Source organism: Pelodiscus sinensis, chromosome 14, assembly GCF_049634645.1.
Source record: "Pelodiscus sinensis isolate JC-2024 chromosome 14, ASM4963464v1, whole genome shotgun sequence".
NCBI lineage: Eukaryota > Metazoa > Chordata > Testudines > Trionychidae > Pelodiscus > Pelodiscus sinensis.
Genome location: NC_134724.1, coordinates 39,890,748 through 39,912,582, shown reverse-complemented (window position 1 = coordinate 39,912,582; position 21,835 = coordinate 39,890,748). Strand labels below are relative to the sequence as shown.

At 47.4% G+C, this 21,835-nt stretch overlaps 1 protein-coding gene across 3 annotated transcripts in view; it reads right to left on the bottom strand.

The window, feature by feature from the left end:
* The window catches only part of CIB2 (calcium and integrin binding family member 2), a 127,823-nt gene that overhangs the window by 103,503 nt on the left and 2,485 nt on the right, over positions 1 to 21,835 (bottom strand). Inside the window, exon 1 of one of the 3 annotated variants that reach the window (XM_075897625.1) lies at positions 7,211 to 7,347. The exons of 1 other annotated variant lie outside the window; for it this stretch is intronic. The gene's annotated coding sequence lies outside the window, so the exon portion shown is untranslated. Of the gene's footprint in view, positions 1 to 3,598; positions 4,957 to 7,210; positions 7,348 to 21,835 lie in introns of those variants that run through there. One more of the 3 variants, XM_075897626.1, reaches the window with a different exon arrangement.

The following is a 21,835-nucleotide window of genomic DNA, read 5'->3' as shown; positions in this document are numbered from 1 at the left end:
ACCCTGACAGTTAGGAACTTTTCCCTAATGTCCAACCTAAACCTCCCTTGCTTCAGTTTAAAACCACTGCTTCTTGTTCTATCTTCAGAGGCCAGGAAGAACAAGTTTTCTCCCTCCTCCTTGTGACACCCTTTTAAATACCTGAAAACCGCTATCATGTCCCCTCTCAATCTTCTCTTTTCCAAACTAAACAAGCCCAGTTCTTTCAGTCTTCCTTCATAAGTTATGTTCTCTAGACCTTTAATCATTCTTGTTGCTCTTCTCTGGACCTTCTCCAATTTCTCCACATCTTTCTTGAAATGTGGCACCCAGAACTGGACACAATACTCCAACTGAGGCCTAATCAGCACAGAGGAGAGCAGAAGAATGACTTCTCAAGTCTTGCTCACAACACACCTGTTAATGCATCCTAGAACCATGTTGGCTTTTTTTGCAACAGTGTCACATTTATAGACTCATATTTAGCTTGTGGTCCACTATAACCCCTAGATCCCTTTCTGCTGTACTCCTTCCTAGACAGTCGCTTCCCATTCTGTATGTATGAAACTGATTGTTCCTTCCTAAGTGAAGCACTTTGCATTTGTCTTTATTAAAATTCATCCTGTTTACCTTAGACCCGTGGTCACCAACCAGTAGATCGTGAGCTACCGGTAGATCTCAGGGGCTCTAAGAGTAGCTCTTGAGCCCTCTCTGAACTGCGCACTTGCGTAGCACATTTACATTAGATTTCCTCATTTGAGGAGCAGCTTATAGGTAAGGTACCCATTTCTTATCACTTCCTCTCTCTATATACATATAAGAATGTTTTAACTGGTCATTTGGACTATTATGTAATGATTATCTCTATTTGCAATTTAAAACACTACATGAAATCAAAACACTTATGTAAATAACAAGGTTGAGGCCTGATAGTGTTATCAGTGCATGTCTTTCATCACACACACTATTCAGTCTACAGGACTATGTCGCACTTTAAAGACTAACAAGATGGTTTATTAGATGATGAGCTTTGTGACTATTTTCTTCCACTATTTGATCTGAGGAAGTGGGTCTGGCCCACGAAAGCTCATCATCTAATAAACCATCTTGTTAGTCTTTAAAGTGCTACATAGTCCTGTATTTTGTTTTAGCTACACCAGACTAACACAGCTACATTTCTATCACTATTTCAGTCTAGTAGCTTTAAAACATTTGCCAAGTAGATTGTCTTTAATTATCTAGCAAAGTAAAGTTTATCCACTATAATCAAACTGGAAAAGTGCCTTTAGTAAACATAACTGAAAAGAATGGGTTCACATAATAATCAGCTTTACTAACATTTATACTGCAGAGCATGGTGAATTAATCATCCACCTTAAAAGTTTCACTCATTCTGGGTGCAGAAAACATACCGTGAACAGTAGATAACTAAAATTAATAGTGAATAATTAACATTTTTTATTGTACTGTTGCCTACCACAATGGAGTCCTGAACCATGATCACCACTCCTAGATGCCACCACAATACAAATAATAAATAATAGTGAAATAATTTAAGCAAATAGTAACAACTAACCTGGAATGTGAAAAATTATTCAACCAAACTATTCAATAAATACTAACAAAATCTGATGACAGTTGTTTGTGGTTGATTTGCAAGTCCAACAAACTCTGGCCAATCTCAATGCTGTTCATCTTGCTCAGAGTGGTGTTTGTTGTGTTAAAAGACCTACGAAATATAACAGTCTGTCTCTTTTATACAATAAAGCCATGCTGGGTGCACTGGCTTGTAGGTATTGGAGGGAATACACTGAGCAGTGCATTGTGCTATACCAGGGGTCATCAACCTTTCAGAGGAGGAGTGCCAAGTTTTGACCTATAAACCCCTATGTACTGACCCTATCCCCCCAGTCTCCAGGCTGACCACAGCTTCCATACACACACCCTCCAGCCCCCAGGTCGCCTGCGGCTTCAACATCCCCCCTCTGGTCCTCAGGGCACCAGTGGCTTCCACACACCCTGTCTAGTCCCTAGGCTGCCCGCAGCTTCAACATCCCTCCCCGCTAGTCAGTGGTGGATGAAGTACCCCAAAAGTTACCTGAGTAAAAGTACTGCTACTTTGAAAAAAATGGAATTAAGTAAAAGTCAAAGTATCCTTCTGGAAAATTACTTGAGTAAACGTACAAAAGTATCGCATCTTAATTGTACTCAAGTATCCAAAAGTAAAAAGTAGCCATCCTACGGAAATCTATGGTTAACCATTATCATAAGGCACCATTATTTTTCATACACACAATGGCTACGTCTACACTGGCAGGATTTTCCAAAAATGCTTTTAACGGAAAAGTTTTCCGTTAAAAGCATTTTCGGAAAAGCACGTCTAGATTGGCAGGATGCTTTTCTGCAAATTTCCGCCATTTTCGCGATCAGGGCTTTTTTGTGGAAAACACTACTGTGCTGTTTACACTGGCCCTTTTGCGCAAAAGTCTTTCAGAAAAAGACTTTTGCCCAAACAGGAGCAGCATAGTAGTTCCGGAAAAGCACTGACGATCTTACATGAGATCGTCGGTGCTTTTCCGGAAATTCAAGCGGCCAGTGTAGACAGCTGGCAAGTTTTTCCGCAAAATCAAATGATTTTGCAGAAAAACTTGCCAGTCTAGACACAGCCAATGTGCATTTATATATGCATATATACGGTGTGTGTGTGTGTGAGTGAGAGAGAAACAACAATAGCCGTTGGGTTGGGAGCCACTGACCTATGGAAAAATCAGGTGGGGTCACACAAGTGAGAGGCAACACCCCCCCAAAAAATAAAACCCCCTCAATCTGGCCAATGGGAGCAGCAGGGAAACTCTCTCACGAGCAGTTTCCAGCAACGCATTCTCCCAGCCGGGGGAAATATGAGCAGCAGCACATGGCACTGTGCTTCTTCTCCCCCACATGCCAGATCTGGCCCATGAGGCTCAGGGTTCCCCACTCCTGCATACAGGGCTGGCCTTAGGGAAAATAGCATCCTAGGCAAACTTGCATTTTGGTGCCCTGGCCCTCCATATTTCCCTTGGAAACTGCTCAGTCCCAATAGCTCCCCTTAGAGCTATTGTCTCTCCCCCTTGCAAAGGGAGTTGTCATAGGTTGTCATAGTCTTGACCAAGCCCTTCCTTTAAGAGCTACATGGGGAATAGATTATTGTAGCTTAAATCAGGGGTGGGGAACCTAAGGCCTGGATGTGGTCCCTGAGGCTCAGAGCATCTCCTCCCTCCCCCAGTATTGGGAGCCTGTGCCAGTGCTCCAACCTCCTGCCATCCCCCCATAGGGCTGGAGCACACAAAATCTACAAGCCTGGGTCCCCCAAGGCTCTAGTGTGCAAGGGGAATTCTTTCTCCTTCTCAGCTGGGGGCCAGATCAGTGAGGGCTCTTGGGTTTTTTTTCTTCTCGCTTGTGTGTGGCCCCTGACTGATTTATCTGGGGGTCAGTGGCCCTTGACCCAAAAAAGGTTCCCCACCCCCAGATTAAATATTTTCCCTCAGATACGACACACAGAAAGCAGCTGCTATTTTTGAATCAGAGCAGATTGTGAAATGAAATAGTGAGTAAAAAAAATCCTGAGTGGGTCACTCACCCTTCAGTGGCGTTCTTCCACGACGGCTTGAGCAGCTCTGAAGAAGCCCTGGCAGCTCCCTTGCTGCACAGCACTAGCTCTTTATGCCTGGTGTTTGGTCTGCAGCTCATGGCGAGCTCCCTGCTGTCAGATGGGGGCTGCATCTTGTGCATGTGGCCCTCCTGCAGCGCTCTGGCCACTCCTGACTCACCAGGGGGGCCAGTTCAGATTGTGGTAGGACTGGGGAAGGCAACTTCAACAATTTCAGAGGATACTTAGGTACCTGAAATCTCTAGGGATTTGGGGTTTTGTGTTTATTTTGTTTTGTTTCTTTGCAAATAACTTAGAAATTAGCTGATTTCACGGTACACAGAAATCCTGACATATTTCCATCAGTAATAATTTAATTATTTACAGATCGGGAAAGCAAGAAAAATGCTTCCTGAGCACTCAGAGTTAAAATTCAATAATATAAATTCCTGAACTGGGTTTGTCACAAATGGACAAGGGAATGAATAGTTAATTCAACAAATCATATCTGGTGTTAGGATAATTATTTTGTATATCTGGACATCTATCTTGACATGTGATATGGTGGTTTTTGCTGTTTTGTTATAGTTATATTGGTGCCTGGGTGAGAGTCACAAGGTGAGTGAAGTAATATTTTTAATTGGAACAAATATGGTTGGTGACAAGAGACAACCTTTAGAACTCCTCAGAGCTCTTCCCCAGGTCTGTGAAGCTCAAAAGGGCTAATCTCTCACCAACTAAAACTGTTCCAAAATAATTTAAAAAAAGATATTACTTCACCCACCTTGTCTCTCTGTTTACATTTTAACAGCTTTAAAGCTTGAACTCTTTACATCTCCACTTCGTCGTTAAAAAATTATTGGACCTCCCTCCACAATTTCCCAATCACTATGAACGTTATGAAAAGCTTAAAACATTACACAACGTTATAAAACATACCACGTGCATTCCACCAACCCTTTTTATAAGCCAGAGCACTGGGGTGAAGCATTGCACAGGAGATGGGAAAGAGCCTATACTGTATTCCCACTGAGTCCTCCTGAGTTTTAAGTGCCTCATTGAAACTGCAAGTCACAACAATCACACCCTATCTTCAGATTCTCACACTAGGAACCCCTGTGACTTCCAGAGCATAAAGAAAGTTTGCAGGTTAAGATGGGAGCAAAGAAAATTTCCTTATTGTTAATCTTAATGAAAGAACAACACTGCTCAAAAACAGCTTCAACAAGGCCCCCTGACCTGAGAAATTTAGGAATACTGATAAATACAACTTGTAGTGAAAACAAACAAAACCTGAGGGTGTGGATAGGTCATTAAGAATTGAATGGAAGGTAAAATGTTTCAGCCATGCAGCCAGACATCACCCACTATGACTCATTTCCCTAGGGGGCACATGGGAGAGCTGATTTCAATAATACTAATTGCCTCTGCACCCACCTGCCTCACATTGGGGAAGCTGCAGCTTCCCCTCTCCTCTACCCACCCCAAAAAAGTGAGCAAAACTTCAGAGCCAGCCAGGCAGGCAGGAGGAAAGGACCAACTGCTCATGGGGGGAAATTTAAAGGTCTCCCCCCCAACAATTTAAACTGTTATACCCTCCTCCCAAGCCAGTAGCCCAGCTCTCCTCAGTTCCCCTATGGGGCTCTTAGGGGGAAAGGGGAAAAAAGGGGGGGGGTGACCCACACCTGCTCTACATTAGCACACACCCGGACAGCAGGGTAACTCCAAATCCCAGCCAGGCGGCAGACAGAGGGAAGCTGTGCACACAGATACAATTCTTCAATCCCCACCAAACTCGTCTGCCAACCCTGAGCCTGTACCAGCACAGCCCGCCCCATCCTCTTGCCAGAGGGCTTCTACGGGGCCCTCTGTCCCAGGGAGAATGGGGAGCTCTCCTCCTAGGCAGCCACCCTGCTGCTGCTTCCACCAAAGCAGATGATTTACCTGACCCGAGTAAGTGCCTCTGTCCTCCCTGCGCATCCAGAAATATAATCTATGCTATCATGTGCTGAAAGTGTCCGTCTGCTATGTACACTGGACAAACGTCTCAGACACTTCGCCAAAGGATTAATGCCCACAAAACAGACATTAGACAGGATCACAAAGAAAAAACAGTTTCTTGCCATTTCAACCAGAAAGGACATTGTCTCAATGACCTAATCACATGCATCCTACTTCAGAAGACTTTCAAATCTGCACTTGAAAGGGAATCCTCTGAATTGGCATTCATGCTGAAATTCGACACTCTCCGCAGGGGGCTGAACAAAGACCCCAACTACCTTACCCATTACAAAGATAGCTTCCCCAATTATCACCTCTAATACCATTAACTCACAGACATCTACCCTTCCCCACCTCTAATATCATTAACTCATAGGCATTTACCTTCCTTTCCCCCCCTCTGTTCTGAAATTTGATTTGTCCTTTTCATATGTGTTCATTTTTTTAACTGTATCCTTTGGTATATATGGTTGTGACTATTTTCTTCCACTATTTGATCTGAGGAAGTGGGTCTGGCCCACGAAAGCTCATCATCTAATAAACCATCTTGTTAATCTTTAAAGTGCTACATAGTCCCGTATTTTGTTTCAGCTACACCAGACTAACACGGCTACATTTCTATCACTATTCTGTCCTCCCTGAACTTGGCTGAGGTGGCTGCTGGGTTTCCCTCCTATTTAGCTGGCTGGCCCCAGGTAAGGTCACATGAGACCCCCTCAGCACAGCCACCCTGCTTGCTCTGGTCTCAGGCTGGCAGTGCCTGCATAGATATGGTTTTTGAATGAAAAGGTGTTAATGGGGCTATTAAAAGGCTTCATTGTTGGCAGGGTTATTGCCCTTGTTGATTGATTTTTTTTTTTGGATGATTGGAAAGAAGCTGTGCTTAGGCAAATCAGAATGATGAAAGTAGTGAGTAACTAAGTACTTCTTAGTTACTAAGTAACTAAGTACTTCTTGGTTACTCACTAAGTACTTAGTGAGTAACTAAGTACTTCTGGCCCACGAAAGCTCATCATCTAATAAACCATCTTGTTAGTCTTTAAAGTGTTACATAGTCCTGCGTTTTGCTAAGTACTTCCCGAAATTGTAGTGGGGTAAAAAGCATGATGTTTTCTAAAAAAAAACTACTTGAGTAAAAGTCAAAGTATCACAAAAATAAATTACTTGAGTAAAGTACAAATACTGAAAAAATGTACTTGAGTAATATAACAAAGTATTTCTACTTAGTTAACTTTCCACCTCTGCCTCCAGTCCTCTGGCTGCCTGCAGCATCAACACCCCTCCCTTCCCGTCCCCAGGCTGCTGGTAGCCTCAACACACAGCCCCTTCCAGTCTCCAGGCCACCGTGCCTTCCATCCTCCCCCTGCCCCTCTGCTCTGGTCCCCAGGATGACCACAACTTCCACACACATGCAACCTCCAGTCCCCAGGCTGCCCATGGCTTCAACACCCTCCCTCTGGTCCCAAGCTGTCTGTGGCTTCAACACCCTCCCCCCAGTCCTCAACCTACCTATTCTCTCTCTCCAATGCAGCTGTGCTGTGCCGTGCGGTGCGGTGCCGTCCCTACCCCACCCCCACCAGCAGGAGCATCCAAGACACCTACCTTCCAGGAGCAGGAGGAAAGTGAGTGCTGCTGCGGAGGTGGGCAGGCTTAGATTTTGTGTGTGTGGTTGCATAGGTGCTCACATTAAAGGAACAGTGGAGCAGGCTCCTGGGTGCTGGGGGAGGAGGGGCAGGGCTGAGCTCCCACCCACTTGCCAAGAAAAATCCAGAGGAATTATACTCGGATAGTTAATGCAAAAATGTAAGGTTCTTTTTTTTTGTACAAGACTTTGTCTTCACAAGAAGAGTAAAAGATGTTTTTAAATTAAATTAGCTCATTTAGCAAGGACAAGATGATTTGTAGTTTTCCCAAAAGTTTGCAGGTCAGCCCAAGGCCGGCTCTAGGCACCAGCAAAACAAGCAGGTGCTTGGGGCGGCACATTGCCAGGGGCGGCATTCCGGCCCACAGGAGGAGCAGGCGGGGAGCCCCGTGGAGGCCACCCTGAGCTGGGAGTCCCGCGCCTGGCTGTGCGGAGCCTGCACCTGGCCCTGGGGCACTGGGAGCTCTGTGCGGGCAGCCTCGAGGCACGGCCTCTGCTGGGGCACTTCCTGGAGGGTGGCACGGGGCGGCCACAGCTGCTGAATCTGCTGGTGATGCTGAGCCCAGCAGGGCAGGGTCCGGCCATGGTGGCTGTTCTTGGCAGCCGGCTCCCGGCTCACTGGAGCTGAGTTCAGGGGCTTGGTAAGTGCTGGGGCTCCATCGCAGTGAGGCCCCGTCCCCTGAGTGCCAGAGACAAGCGAGACCCTCCTTTGGCTCCTCCAGCTGCAAATGCACCGAAGGGGCACCCAGCCGCCCCTCAGCAGCCGGCTTCCATTGCTGCTGCCGCCACTACAGCCGCCTCCTGCCCGGTGCCCTCCAAGTGCTTGAGCAATCAGCATCTGGAGGCAACTTTCGCCTGCTCCGGCGCCCAACCCCAAGGGCAGATATAGGCTGAGGTTTTGGTAACTGGGGAACATTTTGCCCCTGTTTTCCATTTAATGTTTTTTAAGCATATTTATTTAACAGGCATAATTATTCGGTTTGTCCATCCAAACAATGTTTCTGAGATCAGATTAAATTAGAGACATTTTCAGAATAGATTTGTACACGACAGCTAGACGATATTTCAGTACGATTTCAAATAAAAATGCATTACAAATGTTAATTATAATTTTTATTATTACAAATCTAAAATAGTTACGCTAACCTGCTTTAACTGCCATTACCACCACGTCGCTGGGGAGAGGGGGGCTGGGGATGGAGTTCTGTGCCTGGGGACAAGGGAGCGTGGAGAGAGAACAGGGTGCCAGTGAGGGGAGGGGAGTGGAGAGAGGGAAAAAGGTGTCAGTGGGGGGAGAGAGTCCCCTGCACCCACCTCCTCCCAGGATTCCCCCCCCAGAGGGAAACCGGTGTGTGCCTCTCCGTGGGCCGACCCCCGCCTCCCGCGGCGCTGTGGAGGCCAGCATATGCCTCCCCTGCGGCCGACACCCCTCCCCCCCTGTGGTGCAGGGAACCTCCGATCGCCTCCTCCCCCGGGGCTAACCCCCTCCCCCCCATGGCACAGGGGAAGCCGGCACGTGCCTTCCCCGGGGCCAACCCTCCCCTCCCACGGCAGAGGGGAAGCCAGCGTGTACCTCCCTTGAGGCTGACACCCCCCCTCCAGCATGGGGAACTACCACACTCTGCCTCTCCCAGGGTCGACTCCCCGCCTCCAGCGGTGCACGGGAAGCTGGCGCGTGCCTCCCCCGGGGCCAACTCCCCGTGCTCCTCTTCCAGGGCCAACTCACCCCTCCTGCGGTACAGGGAAGCCTTCCTCCGGGGCCGACACCAGGAAGGGGAAGTGGCAGAGAATTTGGCACCCCAGTTAACTTGGCGCCCTAGGCGGCTGCCGAGTTTGCCTATAGGCACAGGCTGCCCCTGATTCAGAGGGAGCAGAGTGGTAACCACACCTGTTTCTGCCACTGCGAAGCGGCTAGGGAGTAGGGTGACAGCAAATAGCGACCTGCCATGCCCACAATCCTGACCCCCTACTTCCCTGGGTGGCTCTCCAGCAGGCTGGCCAAAGGTGGGGAAGTTGGGATGGGATGCAAGAGAAGTCAGAATCTCGTGTAAATACAGAGCGCTCAGCCTCAGCAGTAACATCACCTTCCTCCCAGCCCTTCCTTCTGTATCCGACACAGAGCTGCTTTGGGTAAAAGTGAATCCCCAGCCTCCTAGGGAGTGAAGAAGAGAGAGAGAGAGGGGCTTTCTGCTCTGGTGCACACAGATTTATGGCTCCCAGGACACACCCGGGTCATAGGACCCCTGAGTTCCTTTTTCTCTCACTACTTGGAGTTTGGAAATAAAAGCCCAAATATTCACAACCTGGAAAAGGTTGCTAGGCAAGCCACTTCCCTCCGTTAAAAAACATCACTCCTCCTGTGAATGATTAAGAGCTGGTTAGAAGGAAACACACCTACGCAGTCTAGGGAACCTTCCAGCTAAAACCAATACACACTCTTTTAAACGAGAAGATAAACCAGCTAGTCTACAGGGCTTTATAACCACTGAATGCATCCTGAGCTGCGCCTACAAACATTTCTACGTGAGCAGTAGATTTACTGATTGCCCTCTAATGGGCAGTTATGGATTGCTGTTATTGTTGTGTTTGATAAACTACGGATGTGTTCTTTATTGGGCGCTTACAGTCTGAACCAGGTACAGAAAATCCATATAGTCTCCCCCAAGAGTTTACCAATACATTTAACACAATAGGTTTCACAATCCTTATTAGCTTAGAATCAGAAGGGTAGCCCTGTTAATCTGAATCTGCATAAACAACCAGAAATCCTGTGGCACCTTATAGACTAACAGATTTATTGGAGCACAAGCTTTCATGGGCAAAAGTGGGTATCTTGCCCATGAAAGCTTGTGCTCCAATAAATCAGTTAGTCTATAAGGTGCCACAGGACTTCTCCTTATTAGCCCATTTTCTGTAAGCATGGCTTTTGGACATCCCTCTCCGGTCTATCAATTTGGTTTTGGTAATTGTGATTTTATTAAAATTAAATGAGTACACTAGTAGGCAATTGTTTTATTTTCCTAACTACATATTTTCAGTTTTCATTTTTTTAAAATTTTAAACAGTAAAAAAAAAATTGGAAAGTGCAAACATGTGTAAAAGCCAACAAAAAAGGGGGTGGCCAAAAAATGTTTTGCTTGGGGCAGCAAAAAAACCTAGAGCTGGCCCTGGGTCAGCCATAGGCTCGCTCCCGCCCCCAGTCTTTTTAACTTGATATACTTACTTGTCTAAACAAACTGCCTTGTCTTCAATAAAATGTTAACAAGTGCTAGATAATTCAAGGTAAGAGAACATCTTTGTTTCTAATGAAAATACACCCTTCAGCTTTAACTCCTTAATAACCATGCACATTGTTTAACTTGGTCCCTTCTATTACACTATATTAATATAATTTTGCAGGAAAATTGCAGGTTACTAACAACAGTTTTTTTTACCTTCTGTTAGACTGCTATATTCTCAGTTTATTCACAAACTTAGTTATATCATGCAACTCCCCCTAACAAACATAATAGAAAAAGGAGAAGGAAAAATTGAGTTTCCTTTTCTTGGTAAGGAATACTGTGAGATAAAATCATAGAGCTGAAAGAGACCTCAGAAAGTCATCAGGTCCAGCCCCCTGCTCTATGCAGGACCAATCCCAACTACATCAACCCAGCCAGGGCTTTGTCAAGCCGAGATACTGTGATTAAACAAAATTTCTCTCTTGCCCCTGGCAGCAGAAATCAGAAGAAGTGTCAGATGAGCAGGCAGAGCCAAATCCAGGTGCATCTAAACTACACTGTTATATTAAAAACATCAGAATCCAAACTATAATGGGATATAGAGTATTAAACTCACTAATCCAGTGTTTCCCAATTTTATTTCGCCATAGACCCCTAGGCAAAAAAAAAAAAAAGGAAAAAAAAAAAAAAAAGGAGGAGGGAGGGGGGAGAGGAACCCAATGCATGAAAATCACATTCCTTCCCCAAGACTCCACCCCTTTGAGGCCCCATCCTCTCTGTTCCCCTCCTCTCCATCACTTGCTATCCCCAGCCCTTATACACTCTCACTGGGTTGAGACAGGAGGTACGGGCTCTGGAGTGGGAATGAGGGATTTTGGTGTGGGAAGGGGAGAGAAGTGCAAGCTCTGGGAGGGAATTTGGATGCAGGAGAAGGTGATGCTGGCTCAGGGTGGGGGCCCTAGGCTGGGGAGTGTTGGGCTCAGGTGGAAGGTTGGGGTGCCGAGCAAGTCACAGGCTTGTGGATGTGAGGGTGCAGGAGTTTGGTTTGGATATGTGAGAGGCTCAGGGAAAGGAGGCTGTGAGTATGATGGGCTCAGGACACAGATTTGTGATGTGTGGATGGTGCAGGAGTGTTGTGGCAGAAGACTGAGGATGTGGGGATGCAGGAGTTGAGGGATGTAAGAGGCTCAGGACAGGGGGTTCCAGTGTATGATAGACTCAGATTTGGGGTCAGGTGGTGCAGAGGTGTTATGGTGCTACAGTGAGATGGGGATTTGGCCCCAATTGGGGGCATGTTGGCCAGGCTTCCTTTTTAAATAACATATTATGTCAAACTCAAAAGGTTTTAGCATTGTCTTTATTTATGAGAGGGGCGGGGAACCTGTCAAGGGTCACTGACCCACAGAAAAGTCAGTTGGGGCCACACAAGTGAGATGCAAAAAATCCCCTCCAAAACCCCCAGGCCTCACTAATGTGGTCCCAACTGTGCTGGTGGGGGCAGGGGACAGGGTGCTAGTGGGTGCTGGGGCCGTGGAGTGGGTGCTGCTGGGTGGCAGGGTGGATGGCAGGGTGCTGGGGCGAGGGCCAGGGAGATGCTGGGTGCTAGGCAGGGTGCTGGGGCCAGGGACAGAGTGTTGCTGGGTGCTAGGGTGGATGGCAAGGTGCTGGGGCCGAGGACAGGGTGGTGCTGGGATGGGTGGCAGGGTGCTGGGGCCAGGGACAGGGTGGTGTAGGGTGCTGGGGACAGTGCTGGTGGGGGCAGGGGACAGGGTACTCATAGTGGGTCTGGGCAGGGGACGGGGCAGCTGGGACCAGTACCTGGCAATCCTGCAGCACCTCTGGGTTCCAGGAAGTGTGCAACTGCACTTCCCCTCTCCAAACAGCTGGCGTGCATGCTGCCTGAACAGCAGGGGCTGTTGCACTCCAGCAACTTACTTCCACGATGCCATCCTGTGGGGGAGCGGGGGGAGGGTGCGGGGAGTCCCAGGGCAGAGAGCACTGCCTTCACAGTCGGAGCTGCGCAGACCCAGGTCTCCCCCCCCCCCAGCCCCCGCCGTGAAGAAAGGCCACGGAACAGTTACCACGTGCCACAGCCCCAGTTGTTCAGGTAGCACACGCTGGCTCCTTTGGAGAGGGGAAATGCTTCCTTCCCCATTGTGGGTCACATCGGGTCACCCCTGTCCGGCACCCCCCGTAGTGTGCCAGCTGGGAGCAACTGTTCCCCTTTGCCCCCGCCTTGCTATGCCTCTGCGTCACCAGGGAGGAAGGGGAAACAAGTGTGCTGCTTCTTTAAGAAGCTGGTTAGCCGGCGCTCTCTCTTTCAGATGGGGTGGGAGAGTGCCGGCTCCTCGCAAAACCCCTATTTTCGCTTCACGGAACCCCAGGGTTCCACAGAGCACCAATTGGGAAACACTGCACTAATCCATGAATGTCTCTTCCATACTAATAGAGATGTAGCCATGTTAGTCTGATCTTGCTGAAAGGACTATGCAGCACTTTAGAGACTAACAAGATGGTTTATTAGGTGATGAGCTTTCATGGCCCACGAAAGCTCATCACCTAATAAACCATCTTGTTAGTCTCTGAAGTGCTGCATAATCCTTTCTTTTGTTTCTTCCATACTACTCTTCCTTGCAGAATTAGCTCTTCCTTGTAAAGTTTCACCCTGCTGACAAATTCTGTTGGGTGTCCTTCTGAAAGAACAGTTTTAATTTAAAGAGACTTTTGTACATTTATCCTGTCCCTACTTAACCACAGGAGAAATAGATCACAGACAAATTTGATATTTTTGATAGACACATAACATTGAGGTGACATGAAACATTACATTTCAGCTAAGAAAGACTTTCAGTTGATCAATTGTCTACTAGCACAATATATACATCACCCAAGGATACAAAAGTCTAGTAATAGGGTTGCCAGGTGTCCAGTTTTGAACTGGACAGTCCAGTATTTGAGCTTTCTATTCGGGAAACAAATTGAGAAAATATAAATGAGAAAATATAAATGTCTGGTATTTTCTAAATAACATGTAATGTAGATTGTGATGTAATGTCAAGTGTGTCCGGTATTTTTGTTGAAACCATTTGTTATCTAGTAATTGTTACTGGATTTAAGAACTAGCCTACACTTCTCATACTATAAAGGAATCTACTAGTAAGAATGCATAAACAACAAAATTCTGTGGAGACAAGGTAAGATCTAGTGGATGCACTGAAGAAAAAAAGCATTATTTCTTTTTTAAAAGCTGCAAAGGAAAAGCATTTTACTACATATTAGTTCATAGTAAAGAGAAGGAATGAGAGTGAGTTTTGTCTGGTAGTTACAATACTGGAAGGGAAGCAGGGATTCCTGAAGATCTCTTCTTCCATTACAACATCCACTCCAATTTTACTGATGTCATATTGACTCACTAAAGTCAATAGAAACTATTTGCATCCCATTACAGGAGAGAATTGGGTCCTTCAGTTCTATTCCTGTCTGACTGTGTGATGTTCAACATCTTTATTAATGACCTGGATGAGGGGATGGATTGCACCCTTAGCAGGTTTGATTAATTCATTAAAGCTTATGAAGTGCTTGGGATGGACTTATAAGGTGCTAAAAAATTACAGAGTTTTATTATTATTGTACAATACAACAAAGTTAGCTTGTGCTCGTTACATTATATCATACAGTATTTTTAGAAATGTTATGTGTACAGTCAGAGGTATTATTATCAAAGGTCTTTCAGTCTGCTAGGATTAAATAGCAAAACCGATTTTTATGACTTTATCACAGAGTTGAAGATGGATATCCCTGGAGCAAACAGAAAGAAAGGATAGTAAAATTTGTAAGTGAGCAAAAACAGAAGACAAATGAAACACGTATCTTGCCAGGAACTATTTCAAGATGCAGAGACAAAAAATTATGTTGCCAATTGTGCACAAAAACAGGCTTTAAATACATATGATCCCAGAATACAAACTCAAAAATGTGTAAAAGAAATGCTAAAATATTAAGGAATGCTTTACAGAATTGAATCCTGGTTAAAGGTACAGAAGGAGAATATGAAAGAAAAAAATCTTGCACTGAAACACTGCCTTATGATTTTGAAAATCCTTGTGATATAGTTCTTTATCATTTATCCATCTATCTAAAGCTAATCTAACCTAATCTAATCTATTTAAGGTCTCTCTCTCTCTCTCTCTCTCAATCCATTTGTTCAAGAACTCTTCATTGGTAACAGCTAGGACCAACAAATCTGCCATGAAGCATCCTCTTATCCTTACTTAAAACCAGGTCAAGGTTTGGTTGTGGCTGGAAAACTGGATGTGCCTAGAATTCAATTGTCTTCCATAACATGGAAAGGGAGGGAGCTGATCAGAGGGACAAGATACTCCACAGTCACCTCTCATGGCAGCCAGCACTGGGGACAATGATACTATAGAGCAGGGGTGGCCAACCCATTAAACGAAGAGAGCCGAAACAATGTAAAGAGCTACACCAGAAATTTTTTTGAGCAATTTTTGTTGAGAGAGAGAAAAAAAGAAGAGCTCTCCCCCAGCCCCCCAGAGTTTTTGAGAAAAAGAAAAAGCGAGGCCATTCCGAATTGCCGCACTGGACAGGGGGATGGGGACCGTTTCTAGGGCTGCAGGGGTGACTTCACGAACCACGGGGGAGGTTTTGCGAGCCGCACTTTAAGGGAGGGGGAAGAGCTGCATGTGGCTTGTGAGCCACAGGTTGTCTACCCCTGCTATAGAGTGACCACTGGAGGCAGATGCACCAGGAAGGGAGAGGCCAGCTTGGGATGAGGTTCGCTATTTTTCCCGTCAATGGTCCAGGTAAGTAGCCCATCTTCAACTGCAACATAACTTTTGTGAGAAAAAAAAAAAATTCCCAGCTCCATGAAGGACTCTTGTCTTTTCCCCTCCCTTGTTGTTGACATTTGTCACTGATTCTGGGTTCCAGGAAGTGGCCCACATTAAAACAGTTTGAACTCTGCTGCCCTTCAGTCAGATGACCAGCTATCAGCCCCTTCCCCTTGAAAGACCTATGAAATTTAAATCCCATTTCCTGCTGATGAAGAGATTGAGGCGAGGGTGTCTGGCAATTGGGCACTATTCTCCACAGAGGAACATAGCCAGTCTGAGCAGCCGCTTTCCGAGGACCAGGAAGCAGGGAATGAGATGAAGGCTGAGTGGCTGTGGCTTGTGGAATGCGGAATGCAGAGCTGAGGGCAAGGAAAAGTGGGATGTTGGCTGTGTTTCTGTGAGCTGCACATGTCCCTGTGTAGCTAACTAATATGGCTGAGCATGATGTTGATGCTTGCCCTGATCTCAATGGAATCCTGTAGCGAAAAGTAATTAAAACTTTAGGACGGGGTGGGGAAACACTGCCTGGATCCGGCCCCCGAGGCTGTGGGGAGCGTCTGCTGGTGTTCTGGTCCGCCTGGTGCTCCCCCGTGGGGCTGGAGCACACAAAATCTACTAAGCTATTCCTCCTCCCCTCTCCCCCCTCCCCCCCCCAGTGTGCAAAGGGATGTGGGAAGAGTCTTTCTCCTCATTCTGGGGCCACAGTGAGGATTTTTTTTCTGCTTTTCATTTTTGTGCAGCCCATGACTGATTTTTCTGTGGGTCAGCAGCCCCTGACTCAGAAAAAGTTCCCCACCCCTGCTTTAGGAGATGAATTACTTAAAACAGAGATCTTGGAATCATTGTGGATAGTTCTCTGAAAACATACATTCAATGTGCAGCGGCAGCTGAAAAAGCAAACAGATTAGGAATCATTTAAAAAGGGATAGAAAATAAGACAGAGAACATCTTATTGCATCTATATAAAACCATGGTACACCCACATCTTGAATATTGCATACAGATGTGGTTGCCTTATCTCAAAAAAGATATATTGGCATTGGAAAAGGTTCAGAAAAGGGCAACAAAATGATTAGGGGTTTGGTACGGGTCCCACATGAAGAGAATATAAAGACTGGAACTTTTCAGCTTAGTAAAGAGGAGTCGGGGGGGGGGGGCATATGATAAAGGTCTATAAAATCGTGACTGGTATGGAAAAAGTGAATAAGGAATTATTTACTTGTTCCCATAACATAAGAACTAGGGGCCATAAGAACATAAGATTGGTCATACTGGGTCAGACCAAAGGTCAATCCAGCCCAGTACCCTGTCTGCTGACAGTGGCCAATGTCAGGTGTCCCAGAGGGAGTGAATCAAACAGGTAATGATCAAGTGATCTCTCTCCTGCCATCCATCTCCACCCTCTGACAAACAGAGGCTAGGGACACCATTCCTTACCCATAGTGGCTAATAGCCATTAATGGACTTAACCTCCATTAATTTATCTAGTTCTCTTTTAAACCCTGTTGTAGTCCTAGCCTTCACAACCTCCGCAGGGAAGGAGTTCCACAGATTGTGTATGCGTTGTGTGAAGAACTTCCTTTTGTTTTAAACCTTCTCCCCATTAGTTTCATTTGGTGGCCCCTAGTTCTCATATTATGGGAACAAGTAAATAGCTTTTCTTTATTCACTTTCTCCACACCACTCATGATTTTATATACTTCTATCTTATCCCCCCTTAGTCTCCTCTTTTCTAAGCTGAAAAGTCTCAGGGTGTGTCTAGACTACTGAGTTTTGTTGACAAAAGTGGACTTTTGTCGACAAAACTATACCTGCGTCTACACTACCGCTGAGTTCTGTCGACATAACGTCGACAGAACTCAGCAGTTTTGTTGACGCTGGTAAACCTCATTTTACGAGGCATAACACCTTCTGTCGACAGAGTTCTGTCGACAGAAGGTGTTATTGCCTGTAGGGTTGCGTCTAGACTACAGGGTTTTGTCGACAAAGCAGCTTGCTTTGTCGACAGAACTGAATGTGTCTAGACGCTCTATGTCGACAGAAGTTTTGTCGACAGTATCTGTCGACAAAACTTCCGTCGACAAAACCCTGTAGTCTAGACGTACCCTCAGTCTCTTTAATCTCTCCTCATATGGGTCCCATTCCAAACCCCTAATCATTGTAGCTGCCCTTCTCTGAACCTTTTCTAATGCCAGCATATCTTTTTTGAGATGAAGAGACCACATCTGTACGCAGTATTCAAGATGTGGGCGTACCATGGATTTATATAAGGGCAATAAGATATTCTCTGTCTTATTCTCTATACCTTTTTTAATGATTCCTAACATCCTGTTTGCTTTAACCAAATGAAATTAATAGGTGGGTTTAAAACAAACAAAACGAAGCTTTCCTTCACACAGTGCACAGTCGACCTGTGGAACTCTTTGCCAGAGGAGGTTGTGAAGACCAGGACTTTAACAGTGCTCAAAAAAGAACTAGATAAATTCATGGAGGTTAGGTCCATCAATGGCTATTAGCCAGGATGGGTAGGAATGGTGTCCCTAGCCTCTGTTAGAGGCTGGGAATGGGTGAGAGGAGAGGGATTACTTGATGATTCCCTGTTCTGTTCACTCCCTGTGGTACATCTGGCATTGGCCACTGTCAGAAGACAGCATACTGAGCTAGATGGACTTTGGTCTGATGCAGTTTGGCCGTTCTTACATTCTTATTTTAACTCAATGGTTCTCAACCTGTGGTCTGACAGTACTATAGGGGATCTGTGGAAAGTTTAAAAGTAAGGATCAGGCCCACTGTAGGACTGGGACTTTCTGCCTGGAGATTCTTGCCTGGGGCTCGCCATTTGCGACCATCCATTCTCCCACCACTAGCTGTGCTGCCATTTATGCTCCAACCCTCTCCCCTTTCGCAGTCCCATGGTGGGCCTGATCCTTACTTTTCTTTTCCTTTTCTATTTTTTTTTTCTCCTTCAAGTTCCGTGTCTGGCCAGGAGACGAGCGCTGGGGCAGGAGCTGCCTTTGGCCATGAGAGCCTCTTCACCATATCCTCTGGGAGCTGAAGAATCAGTGTGGGCCAAGGGACATGCTGACCACTACTTTCCACGACTCCCCTTGACCCAGAACAGTGAAAGGCAGGGACTGGGAGCTACATGTGGATAAAAAGTCTTAGCAAACCAAAGGTTTGTCCTGCCGGGCTGGCAGGTGACCCTGGGAAGTGCTTGCGGACTCTGCTGTTCTCTGTTGAGACCTTTGCTTGCAGGCACAGAGCTTCTCAGCTCCCATTGGCTGTGAACAACAAACAGCAAACAATGGGAGCTGAGAAGTTCCATGGCCTGTAGTCGGCATGTCCCTCAGTTAGCACTGAAGCTGACAAGTTGACTGTACTCTGGAGTTGCTTTATAAACAGGTCAGTCACTTTTTACCATTTTTTCTCTTTTTTTAAACAATCACATTATGTGAATACATCACTCTGCTCTAACCACTCAAAAGCTATTAGAGTGGTGGGAAGGGCTTGGTTGAGCCACTAGCAAAAATGGACTGGTGGAGCCAATAAAATTGTATTCAATACAAATATATGACATCTCAAAGTTGTTACATTTCAATATGGACACTCTGTATTATCTCTCAATACTATTATATTTGTTTAGGTAACATGAACATTTCAAATGATTACCAAGTAATGGAATGTTTGAAAGCAGTTATATTGTTTGGAGGTCTGTACAATTTTAATAGATTGAAAAGGAGTCCATATGCTCAAAAGGTTTGGGAAATTTTTTGGCTGCAGGTTCCATCGCTGTTTTTTTATTTCTAAGTTAAAAAAAAAAGATGCCGGTACTCCAGGGGAAAAGTTGTTGAGCTGACTGGAGGTGCCGGTACTGCATACCGGGCAGTACCATCACAAAAAAAGCACTGGGTTACATGGCAGTGCAGCTTTGCCTCCTACCCCATTGTAGGACATTAGCCCATACCATTAAGAATCCAAAGTAGAACGTAGGTGGGCTGCATACGGAGCAGGGCAAAAGCCACAATCCTGGAGAAATTGTGCCCTGGTTACTCTGTTCGGGGAGATATCTGTCAGAGTGATACCAGCCTCTGAGGTGTGGCATAATTAGAACCATTGGTGTGCGCATTGGTGTGTCCTGGGCAGGGGATCGGGAGCAGCGCAGCTGGTGCATGTGTGGAGGGGGTCGGGTCGGGAGCAGCGCGGCTGGGCTCGGGTTGGGGGCAGAGCAGCTGGCCTGGGGTCGGAGGGGCCTGGGAGCAGGGCGGCTGGCCTGGAGTCGGGGGGGGTCTGGGGGCAGGGCGGCTGGCCTGGAGTCAGGGGGGGCCTGGGGGCAGGGCGGCTGGCCTGGAGTCGGGGGGGCCTGGGGGCAGGGCGGCTGGCCCTGGGAGGGGGGGCCCGGGGATGGGGACAGCGTGGCTGGCCCGGAGGGGTGGGGGCCCAGGGTCGGGGGTAGCGCGGCTGGCCCGGGGCGGGAGGGGTCGGGGGCAGCGTGGCTGGCCCAGGGAGGCGGAGGTTGGGGGCAGCGTGGCTGGCTCCCACCCCTCCAGACCTGCTTCCCATCTCCCCCCTCTTCCTCCCGGCCAACCCGGCATTCCTCGAACCCCCCCCCCAGCTCTGCTTCCTGAACCTCCTTCCTCTGGGCCCCCTTTCCTCCCGGCCAGCCCTGTGGCCTCTGATCCCCCCACCAGCTCTGCTTTCCACCCCCTCTTCCTCCTGGCCATCCCCCCTCCGTCCAGTCCCTCCCCCTGGTCCACGATCAGGTGTGTCCGTTTTTTTGGGGGGTGGCCTACCTGGTAACCCTACCATCTTCAACTCCACAACATGCTCAAGGACAGGACTTCTCCTCCTCCCCAAGACATCAGACTCAATTAGAGGTTCCCAGAGCGGATCGCGCCCCACCTTCCAGTTATTTTCCCCCACCACCGCCAGGCTTCAGTCTGGCGCCCAGCCGGAAAACCAGGAAATACCAGACATTGCATGTGTTGGGTATTTTCTGGATTTTTTTGAACAGACAGAGGGCCCAAAAACCAGACTGTCCGGTAGAAAACTGGACACTTGGCAGTCCTACGAGTCAGACCCGGTGCAGGCACCAAGTGATGGGGAGACTGCTGGAACTTTGGGAACCAGAGACTGTGGGGTGGGGGTTTGTGGCCCAAAAGGAGGCTGAGAAACCTAAGAAAGACGGAGTAGGGGGAGCACCCAAAGGGCGATAGTTAGGGCGACCCTAGAACTCTGTTACAGACCAGCTGGTGGCTGCTGGAGGAGGAGGGAAAAATAGGGGGAAAGGGTCAGAGAGGAAGGGGCTTGTGCTGAAGGTAGGGGGGGGCAGGTCAGGAGAAGAAAGGAGAAGGCACCAAGGGACAGGGTGGAGGAGAGACAAAAGCCAGGGGGCCAAGTGGAGACAATGAGGACAAGGGCAGGAGGGGAAGTGTCAGTAAGGGGGGGATAGGATGATGCTAGGAGAGGAGAGGGGAAGGGCTTTGGGGGTTAGAGGGGAGAAGGGGAGGTGCTGGGAGAAGGCTTGAAAGAAGGGGTGGGCATGAGGAAGGTGGGGGTGGGGCAAGGTATGTGTGAGGGCACAGGGGCATGAGGGTGGTGAGCATCAGGGAAAAAGAGGGCAAAAGGGGCAGGGGCAGTGAGGGAAGGGGGAGGCACCAGGAGGGTGCAGGGGTAAGGGAAGGTGCAGGTGCCAGGGGATTCTGGGGGTGAAGCAGAAGGGCAGACACCTGCAGGGGAGGGACCAGCACCAGAGGAGAGAGGCAGAGCAGGTGTGTAGAGGGAGGTGTTAGGAGAGGAGAGGAGATGAGGAGGGGTAGCTCACATGATCAGAGTGGGACTACTGGAGGAGTGGCCACGGGGGGAGAGAAAGGCTGGTAGAGGGGGACAGGTATCAAGAATGCTGAGGGCAGTGAGAAGGGCAGGAGTCAGGACAGCAGAGGTGGGTGAGGGGTTGGGGGAGGCAGCAGGCACCAGGGGAGCTGATGGAGCAAGGGGAGAAGACATGGCAGCAGAGGGGAAAGGTAAAGGTTTATAAGATACCTATTAATAACTTGGGTGCCACAGTGGCACATCCAAACAAGCCATAAACTCAGTACTGGTGCATAAAACAAAATTTATTGTGCTCATGGGAGGAAACTCTTAGAGGGAACACTTCCCCCAGCCTCTCCGCCTCCGAGTTAATGTCACACACATTGGGTTAATGCAATTGCAGGATAGTTGTATAACGGGGGTTTGGTGAGGGCCAGACTAATCCCTATTGGTAAGAGGATGGTGGGAAAAGTCCTTTTGGGGGTGGGGGGGGAGATCACGACACCTTTTATTTCTGTTTATGTGCCATATTGCCCAGAAAGTATTACCTCCAGAGGAGTAGCTAATGAGGAGTCAAAGAGTACATTTAAAAAAAATTCTTTGGGTGCACACCCTAATGAAATGTGCTGCACACGCCTATGATTAGAACTATGATTCTGCAAAGGGTACTTTCTCTCCTCCCCCCCCTCCCTGAAATTTCTTT